A 10,649-nucleotide genomic window follows, 5' to 3' on the forward strand; every position below is an offset into this window, starting at 1 on the left:
GTAATCACAGCCCATCGATCCCCTTCCTCTCCTCTCCTCCCTCCATCTCTGGTAACATAATCAGGTTAATACATTACTGTAAGCCGGTAGGCTGATCGATGCGAGCATCTCAGGGATGACCCCAGGGTCACAGGGGGGGAGACGGGGTCATGGGCAAAGGAGAGGACCACCTGGTTACTGTAGCTGGGGCATGCACTCGACTCTGCGCGCACACACACTAAGGAGGGAGGGGTCGGACACACACAAACACATTCACAGAGAAATGCTGGTTTGGGCGGTCCAACCTGGTTTGGGCGGTCCAACACACACACAAATAAGGGAGGGAGAAAGGTAGCCTAGAAGCTAGGGGGCATTATTTTAATTTTTGGAAAAATAACGTGCCCAAAGTAAACGGCCTATTTCTCAGGACCAGATGCTAGAATATGCATATAATTTACAATTTAGGATAGAAATCACTTGAAATTTTCCAAAACTGGAAAATTATTGTCTGTGAGTATAACAGAACTGATTTTGCAGGCGAAAGCCTGAGAAAAATCCAATCAGGAAGTGACTCTTATTTTGAAAGCTCTGTGTTCCTATGCATCCCATTTGACCATTGACAGGGATATCAACCAGATTCCTTTTTCTATGGCTTCCCTAAGGTGCCTTTAGACATAGTTTCAGGCCTTTATTTTGAAGAATGACGTTCCCAAAGTTTCTCCCGGTCCTAGTGAAAAGCCAACTGTCCCGGTTGATATTATCGAATGGATATTTGAAAAACACCTTGAGGATTGATTATATGATTATATTATTATTTTTGTCTGCGTTGTCGTGACCGCTATTTCCGGTGGATTCCTGGGTATAACGCACCAAACTAACGGAGGTATTTGGATATAAAAAATATATTTATGGAACAAAAGGAACATTTGCTGTTTATCTGGGAGTCTCGTGAGTGAAAACATCAGAAGATCATCAAAGGTAAACGGTTAATTTGATTGCTTCTCAGATTTTCGTGACCAAGCTTCCTGATGCTAAGTGTACATAATGCTATGCTAGGCTATCGATAAACTTACACAAACGCTTGTATTGCTTTCGCTGTAAAGCATCATTTAAAAAACTGAGACAACAGGGTGAATAACAAAAGGCTAAGCTGTGTTTCGCTATATTTCACTTGTGATTTCATGAATATGAATATTTCCTAGTAATATTTTTTGACTGTTCCGCTATGCTATTCAGCGTTGCTGATGACAAATATACCGGATCCGGGATGAGTAGTTCTAAGAGGTTTTAAGAGCGCTGGGACAGTAATCGAAACGTCACCGGTTTGAATCCCCAAGATTACTAGGTGAAAAATCTGTCGATGTGCCCTCAAGCAAGGCACTTAATCCTAATTGCGCCTGTATGTCGCTCTGGATAAGAGTGTCTGCTAAATGACACAAATGTAAAGAGTGAGTGAAAAAAGGAGTAGGAACACCAAATCTGTTGTTCAGAGAATTACAGAGAGGAGTAAAAACACAGGGCAGGGATATTCTATTTCAATTTGGGGCCTAGGTTCTCCTTACTTCTTTTATTCTCTCTGTCTTTAGTCTTTACCAGAAAGCCATAAAATCCCTGCCAGGAAACAAACGCACGCACACACACATGCTTAGCCCTGTCACACGAAAGAACAGAATGACTCACAAACACACATACGATCATATACAAATACACGTACTACATCCACTCCACACACAATACGGAGTAAATAGGGTGTGCTCTCATAAGAGTTGAAGAGAGGGGGAGTGGAGTGCTTGCCAAGGGGCCCAGGTGAGTAAAGGGGTGCAGGTAACAGGTGGTACAGTTGAAGTCGGAAGTTTACATACACCTTTGCCAAATACATTTAAACAATTCCTGACATTTAATCCTAGTAAAAATTCCCTGTCTTAGGTTAGTTAGGATCACCAATTTATTTTAAGAATATGAAATGTCAGAATAATAGTAGAGAGAATCATTTATTTCAGCTTTTATTTCTTTCATCACATTCCCAGTGGGTCAGAAGTTTACATACACTCAATTAGTATTTGGTAGCATTGCCTTTACTTTTTTTTTTTTACTTGGGTCAAACGTTTCAGGTAGCCTTCCACAAGCTTCCCACAATAAGTTGGGTGAATTTTGGCCCATTCCTCCTGACAGAGCTGGTATAACTGAGTTAGGTTTGTAAGGCCTCTTTCTTCGCACACACTTTGATACAATAAGTGAAATAATTTGTCTGTAAACAATTGTTGGAAAAATTAATTGTGTCCTGCACAAAGTAGATGTCCTAACTGACTTGCCAAAACTATAGTTTGTTAACAAGAAATGTGTAGAGTGGTTGAAAAACGAGTTTTCATGACTCCAACCTAAGTGTATCTAAACTTTCAACTTCAACTGTATGTGTGTGTGTGTGTGTGTGTGTGTGTGTGTGTGTGTGTGTGTGTGTGTGTGTGTGTGTGTGTGTGTGTGTGTGTGTGTGTGTGTGTGTGTGTGTGTGTGTGTGTGTGTGTGTGTGTGTGTGTGTGTGTGTGTGTGTGTGTGTGTGTGTGTGTGTGTGTGTGTGTGTGTGTGTGTGTGTGTGTGTGTGTGTGTGTGTGTGTGTGTGTGTGTGTGTGTGTGTGTGTGTGTGTGTGTGTCAGCTCGTTCAGTAAAACTAGTCCCTTCCCAGCCCCTGCACAGAGATGTTCCTACTGTGAAAGATTCATTTTGGTGGTCCCTACATGGAAAAAGGCTTTTTTTAGGCTTAGTGGTTTGGTTTAGGGTTAGAATTAGGGTTAGGAGTTAGGGTTAAGTTTAGGTTTAGGGGTTAAGATTATGGTTAAGGTTATGTTAAAGGTTAAGTTTAGGGGTTAGGGAGAATAGGATATTGAATGGGAATAAATTGTTTGGTCGTAAAATAAACTTATGTGAGAGTGAGTGTGTGACTCCACAGCCCCAAAACAGAGATGTCCCTAACGTAACTGGATTCTATTTACTAAACTAAACAAATCCCAGTCTGTCTCCATCTCACAGGAAACCATGTCCACCTATGTTTTTCTTACAACTATCTGTCACAATTATCTCTCTCTCTCTCACACACACACACTCTCTCTCTCTCTTTCTGGTGTCTCTTTCTCTACTTCTCTCACAAATCTAGACAAACTTGAACAAACAAGGAAGTCAGTCCAAGCATGTGGATTTCTCTTTCCTCCAATCCAGTCTCCAGTCTCTCCGACCCCTAAACCAAACTCCAGTCCTAACCCCCAGTCCCAGCCCAGGCGCCAGCCAGTAAGCCAGCCACCCCTAACCCACACCCTGCCGTCTCTCTCTCTGTCTCTCCCTGTTTGTCTATTCCACTCCACCTCCTCCTCCTGTTTCTCGAGCACAACACCAGCCAGCCCCCCCTCCCCACTCCCCCCTTCTCTCTCTCTTCCCTCTGTCTCCCTTTCTTCTCCAGGCAGCACACTCAATCACACCCGCCCGCCCTCCACTCCCCCTCTCTCTCCACTCCCCCTCTCTCTCCCTCCACCATCACCGCCTTCATTCCAATGAATGCACAATCCACCCTTCAGCCATGGGGGACTGACCCAGAGGCTGGGGTGGGGGTGGCACAACCACACACACACACACACACACACACACACACACACACACACACACACACACACACACACACACACACACACACACACACACACACACACACACACACACACACACACACACACACACACACACACACACACACACACACACACACTCCCATACTCCCCTATGTGTGTGCACATCTGCAGAGGGACCAGACGACCACCAGGGAAAAGATAGAGGATGGACACACACACACACACACACCTTGTCATAACGCCTGGTGCAGGAAATGGTTTGTTGCTACAAGGACATCCTGGCCAGAGGCCACTGTCATCATCACCTCTAAATAACACTTCATCTCATATTTCAGTTGTAATGAACGTTATTAGAAACCAGTGGAGGCTGGTGGGAAGAGCTATAGGAGGACGGGCTCATTGTAATGGTTGGAATGGAATCAAACACATCAAACATATTGAAACCACATGTTTGACTCTGTTCCATTTATTCCATTCCAGCCATTCAATTAAGCCCAACCTCTTATAGCTCCTCCCACCAGCCTCCACTGTCAAAAATTCAAACTTATATCCCAAGATTAAAATCAAATACTACACATTTAGGAATATATTCCCTACATATACAGTACAGGTCAAAGGTTTGGACACACCTATTCGTTCAAGTGTTTTTTATTTGTACTATTTTCTACATTGTAGAATAATAGTGAAGACATCAACACTATGAAATAACACATATGGAATCATGTATTTATCAACTGTCAAGTGTGTGAATCAGGCCTTCAGGGTTGAATTGCTGCACAGAAACCATTAATAAAGGACACCAATAAGAAGAAGAGACTTTCTTGGACCAAGAAACACAAGCAATGGACATTAGACCGGTGGAAATCTATCCTTTGGTCTGATGAGTCCAAATGTGAGATTTTTGGTTCCAACCGCCGTGTCTTTATGAGATGCAGAGTAGGTAAACGGATGATCTCTGCATGTGGTTCCCACTGTGAAGCATGGAGGAGGTGTGATGGCGTGGGGGTGCTTTGCTGGTGACACTGTCTGTGATTTATTTAGAATTCAAGGCACACTTAACCAGCATGGCTACCACAGCATTCTGCAGCGATACGCCATCCCATCTGGTTTGTGCTCATTGGGACTATCATTTGTTTTTCAATAGGACAATGACCCCAAAACACATCTCCAGGCTGCGTAAGGGGTATTTGACCAAGAAGGAGAATGATGGAGTGTTGATTCAGATGACTTGGCCTCCACAATCACCCGGCCTCAACCCAATTGAGAGGGTTTGGAATGAGTTGGACTACAGATTGAACAAAAATCAGCCAACAAGTGCTCATCATATGTGGAAACTCCTTCCCGACTATTGGAAAACCATTCCTCATGAAACTGGTTGAGAGAATTGCAAGAGTGTGCAAAGCTGTCATCAAGGCAAAGGGTGGCTACTTTGAAGAATCTCAAATATATTTTGATATTTTTTTAACACTTCTTTGTTTACTACATGATTCCATATGTGTTATTTCATAGTTGTGATGTCTTCACCATTATTTTACAATGTAGAAAATAGTTCAAATAAAGAAAAACTCTTGAATGAGTAGGTGTGTCCAAACTTTTGACTGGTACTGTATATACATATACATGCTGTAAAATATGCTGTACTAGAAATAGAACCCCCAACAGAAATATCTATGTAAAACTAGGATTAGGACTCGTAGTAGTGTAGTGTGTGTCCAGATTATAGTATAAACAGATTAGTGTGTCTGTCTAGCGTAGATATTTCCTTATAGATCGATAATGGATGGAAGAGACAGGCACAGCAGATCTATTCTAAAACTAGCACAGCAGTCGACCCGGGCTGAACCGCTGCGCCTGCTGGCTCCGAGCACCAGGCGACTGGAAAAAGAGAATGAGTGAGGGATAAACTTCCGGTGCTAATGAATTAATGGATCAAGTGATTACGGAGCGAGAGAGAGAAAGAGAGAGCGAGACAGAGAGAGAGCGCGAGAGAGAGAACGAAGGAGGAGGAGGGCAGGACAATCCCTAGAGGGGAGGAGAGGAGGAGGGGGAAGAAAATGGAATAGTGACACAGGGGAGATGGGTTCAGTGATTTAGGCTCTGCTATGTGTCTGTGTTGGGGGGGGGGGTATCCGTAGCAATCAGTTTACAGCTGCTGATGAGGTGGGTGTTTCTCTAGTGTTTTAGTGAGGAGTGTTTCTATTCTCCAGGAGCTTGGATTGGTTTGAAGAACAGGGATTGGTAAAGAACTGGGATTGGTAAGGAGAACTGGGAACACCAGGCACAGACAGACACACACACACACACACACACACACACACACACACACACACACACACACACACACACACACACACACACACACACACACACACACACACACACACACACACACACACACACACACACACACACACACACACACACACACACACACACACACACACACACACACACACACACACACACACGTAACATCAGCTCCAGGAGGAAACCGGATGCATGCACACACACATTTCATTGATACCATTCTCCGGGATATGACTAATGTCACACACACACAACAATAGCATGTTGATTACTACATCTCACATTAGCCCTCGAGTACCTCCCTACATCCGCCTGTTATCAGTAACACCCCCCACACACACACACACACACTCACTGTGGACTAGTGACCAGAACAACCACAAACATCCGACCACACCAGCCCACACCACACGAGTCCAGACCAGCCCAGACGAGCAGCTACTAACAGCCACAATGCCAAACACACTACAGTACTACACACACAGCCTCAGCTAGCTTCAGCCCTGGCTCTTTCACTCTCAGTACGCATATAGGGATAAGTATGTACTGCTTAATGCTTAGCCAGCAAGTACCATAGCAGAGATCCATATGTAAAACCAAAGAAAAAGACAGAGACAGAGACAGAGACAGAGAGAGAGAGAGAGAGAGAGAGAGAGAGAGAGAGAGAGAGAGAGAGAGAGAGAGAGAGAGAGAGAGAGAGAGAGAGAGAGAAAGAGAGAAAGAGAGCGAAGCTGGCAATTCAAATCATAGGGGGAACCTCCACTGGGGGGGAGAGACAGAAGGGGGGAGAACAAGATAGAAGGGTGGAGAGAGAGAGAACAAGATAGAAGGGTGGAGATAGAGAGAGAGAAAAATACAGAAGGGTGGAGAGAGAGAGAGAACAAGACATAAGGGGGAGAGAGAGAACAAGACATAAGGGGGAGAGAGAGAACAAGATAGGAGGGTGGAGAGAGAGAGAACAAGATAGGAGGGTGGAGAGAGAGAACAAGATAGAAGGGGGAGAGAGAGAGAACAAGACAGAAGGGTGGAGAGAGAACAAGATAGAAGGGGCGAGAGAGAGAACAAGACAGAAGGGGAGAGAGAAAGAGAACAAGACAGAAGGGGAGAGGGAGAACAAGACAGAAGAGTAGGGGGAGAGGGAGAACAAGACAGAAGGGGAGAGAGAGAGAACAAGACAGAAGGGGGGAGAGAGAGAACAGTATATTAGGGGAGAGAGAACAAGACAGAAGGGGGAGAGAGAGAGAACAAGACAGAAGGGGGAGAGAGAGAACACAAGACAGAAGGGGGAGAGAGAGAACAAGATAGAAAGTGAGAGAGAGAGAACAAGAAAGAAGGGGGAGAGAGAGAACAAGACAGAAGGGGGAGAGAAAGAACAAGATAGAAGGGGAGAGAGAGAACAAGACAGAAGGGGGAGAGAGAGAACAAGACAGAAGGGGGAGAGAGAGAACAAGACAGAAGGGGGAGAGAGAGAGAACCAGACAGAAGGGGGGGAGAGAGAGGACAAGAGAAAAGAGGAGAGAGAAAACAAGATAGAATAGGAGAGAGAGAACAAGAGAAAATGGGTGAAAGAGAGAGAGAACAAGACAGAAGGGGAGAGAGAGAGAACAAGACAGAAGGGGAGAGAGAGAGAACAAGACAGAAGGGGGAGAGAACCAGACAGAAGGGGATAGAGAGAACAAGAGAAAAGGGGTGAAAGAGAGAGAGAACAAGACAGAAGGGTAGAGAGAGAGAACAAGACAGATGGGGGAAGAGAGAGAGAACAAGAGAAATGGGGTGAAAGAGAGAGAGAACAAGACAGAAGGGGAGAGAGAGAACAAGACAGAAGGGGAGAGAGAGAGAGAACAAGAGAAAATTGGTGAAAGAGAGAACAAGACAGAAGGGGAGAGAGAGAGAACAAGAGAAAATGGGTGAAAGAGAGAGAGAGAGAACAAGACAGAAGGGGAGAGAGAGAACAAGACAGAAGGGGGGAGAGAGAGAGAGAGAGAGACGAGAGAGAGAGAGAGAGAGAGTGAGTGAGAGAAAAGGGGTGAAAGAGAACAAGATTGGAGAGAGAGAACAAGATAGAAGGAGAGAGAGAGAGAACAAGTTAGAAGGGGAGGGAGAGAGAACAAGATAGAAGGAGAGAGAGAGAACAAGATAGAAGGAGAGAGAGAGAGAGAGAACAAGATAGAAGGGGAGGGAGAGAGAGAAAAAGATAGAAGGGGGGAGAGAGAGAACAAGATTGAAGGGGAGGGAGAGAGAGAAAAAGATAGAAGGGGAGGGAGAGAGAACGAGTTAGAAGGGGAGGGAGAGAGAGAACAAGATAGAAGGGGGAGAGAGAGAACAAGATAGAATGGGAGGAAGAGAGAGAAAAAGATAGAAGGGTGGAGAGAGAGAACAAGATAGAAGGGGAGGGGGAGAGAGAAAAAGATAGAAGGGGAGAGAGAGAACGAGTTAGAAGGGGAGGGAGAGAGAGAAAAAGATAGAAGGGGAGGGAGAGAGAGAAAAAGATAGAAGGGGAGAGAGAGAGAATGAGTTAGAAGGGGAGGGAGAGAGAGAACAAGATAGAAGGGGGGAGAGAGAGAACAATATAGAAGGGGAGGGAGAGAGAGAAAAAGATAGAAGGGGAGAGAGAGAACGAGTTAGAAGGGGAGGGAGAGAGAGAAAAAGATAGAAGGGGAGAGAGAGAGAACAAGATAGAAGGGGAGGAAGAGAGAACAAGTTAGAAGGAGAGGGAGAGAGAGAAAAAGATAGAAGGGGAGAGAGAGAGAACAAGATAGAAGGGGGAGAGAGAAAAAGATAGAAGGGGAGAGAGAGAGAACGAGTTAGAAGGGGGGAGAGAGATAAAAAGATAGAAGGTGCAGAGAGAGAGAACAAGATAGAAGGGGAGGAAGAGAGAGAAAAAGATAGAAGGGGAGAGAGAGAACAAGATAGAAGGGGAGAGAGAGAACAAGATAGAAGGGGAGAGAGAGAGAACGAGTTAGAAGGGGGGAGAGAGAGAACAAGATAGAAGGGGAGGAAGAGAGAAAAGGTAGAAGGGGAGAGAGAGAGAACGAGAAAGAGAGAAGGAAAAATAAACTACTTTTTTCAGTCCAACACCAGCGGGTAGAAGTCAGTGACAGCCAGCATAATAAACACACTACATCCCAGCTGATGCACAATCTCTCTTTGTGTATGCTACATTCCACACACACACACAGAACCCCAGTCTCTCTCTCCACTGCACAGCAACTTTTTTCTTCCAGATTGCTTTTGTCAACTCTTGGTGCTAGCTTGCAAGCTAGCTAAAACACCCCTAGCATTCTGCTTTGTTCACATGATAGTAGTGTGTGTGTGTGTGTGTGTGTGTGTGTGTGTGTGTGTGTGTGTGTGTGTGTGTGTGTGTGTGTGTGTGTGTGTGTGTGTGTGTGTGTGTGTGTGTGTGTGTGTGTGTGTGTGTGTGTGTGTGTGTGTGTGTGTGTGTGTGTGTGTGTGTGTGTGTGTGTGTGTGAGCGTGTGTGTGTGAAAAGAGAAGGCTCTTACCGTGTTCAGGGTTAGGCTGAGAGGTGCTGATTAAGTAGTAGTAATATCCAGAGGGTGTGTTGTGTTAGTTATCTAGGGCAGAGCAGAGCAGCGAAGGCAGGCTAGTTCAGCAAATCTCCAGTAGCAGCGACATTCAGCCCCTAGCTTTGTGTTGTTCCCTTCTGTTCCCTTTAAACCAGACGGACACGGAGGCCGGGAACCCGGCTTCCCCTCACACACACACCCAGCGACAGACCGATGCACACAACAAAAAACATACACGCACACACACAACCAGCCCCCCAACCTGACACTGGTGTCAGAAGCATGCAGTGTTTTAAAAAAGGCTACAAATCATACATAAATAGAATTGCGTCTTTGTCTCTCTCTCCCTCTTCCAGAAAAAAAGTGTGTGCTTCTTGCTTTGGATCTCCTTTTTCTTTACTCTCCCTCTTTCCCTCACCCTCTCTCTCTCTCTCTCTCTCTCTCTCTCTTTTCTCTCTCTCTCTCTCTCTCTCTCTCTCTCTCTCTCTCTCTCTCTCTCTCTCTCTCTCTCTCTCTCTCTCTCTCTCTCTCTCTCTCTCTCTCTCTCGCACACTCTCGCACACACACGCACACACACACACACTCTTTTTATGTCTCGCTTTTTTTCAACTCAGTAGTCAAACAAAGAAAGGAAAGGAATAGAGTGCATACACACACACTCTCACTCACACATACACACACATACACACACACTCTCACTCACACATACACACACATACACACACACTCTCACTCACACCACAAATCCTGGAGCCCAACCCCCCAGCCTGCCTCTCTCAATTTTTTCCCTGCTTTTCTCCAAACAGCCCCTCCCCGTCTTCTCTCATCACCCCTCCTCTCCTCCTCTCCTCTCCCCTCTCTCAGCCAGGCTCTGGCCTCGTTTTCATTTCATTCGCCTGTCCCCCCCCCTCCATCTATGTGTCAAACAGATGGGATTGGAGAGCGGAAGGAGCCTCTTCTCTCACCGTCCCTCTCTCCTTCGTCCCACGTCTCTCTCTCTTTCTATCTCTATTTAGATGGCTGTATTATTTTGTTATATTGTGTAATAATGTATTGGTGTTTTAGATTGTACTGTTAAACACGGTTTGACCTAAACTGAACTACTCATGAGAAAGAGATGACACGGATTTTTTTAAGAACATTTGTTTTCACCTTTATTTAACCAGGTAGGCCAGTTGAGAACAAGTTCTCATTTACAACTGTGACCTAAAGCAAAGCAGTTCT

General features: G+C 45.2%; 1 protein-coding gene across 1 annotated transcript in view; it reads right to left on the reverse strand.

Annotated features, from left to right (window-relative positions):
• LOC124007660 (lysine-specific demethylase 6B-like) overlaps positions 1 to 9,864 on the reverse strand; it is a 154,927-nt gene extending 145,063 nt beyond the window's left edge. The window contains exon 1 of the mRNA XM_046318331.1: positions 9,402 to 9,864. The gene's annotated coding sequence lies outside the window, so the exon portion shown is untranslated. The remainder of the gene's footprint in view (positions 1 to 9,401) is intronic.
• Positions 9,865 to 10,649: the final 785 nt, after the last annotated feature.

This window comes from Oncorhynchus gorbuscha, linkage group LG21, assembly GCF_021184085.1.
Source record: "Oncorhynchus gorbuscha isolate QuinsamMale2020 ecotype Even-year linkage group LG21, OgorEven_v1.0, whole genome shotgun sequence".
NCBI lineage: Eukaryota > Metazoa > Chordata > Actinopteri > Salmoniformes > Salmonidae > Oncorhynchus > Oncorhynchus gorbuscha.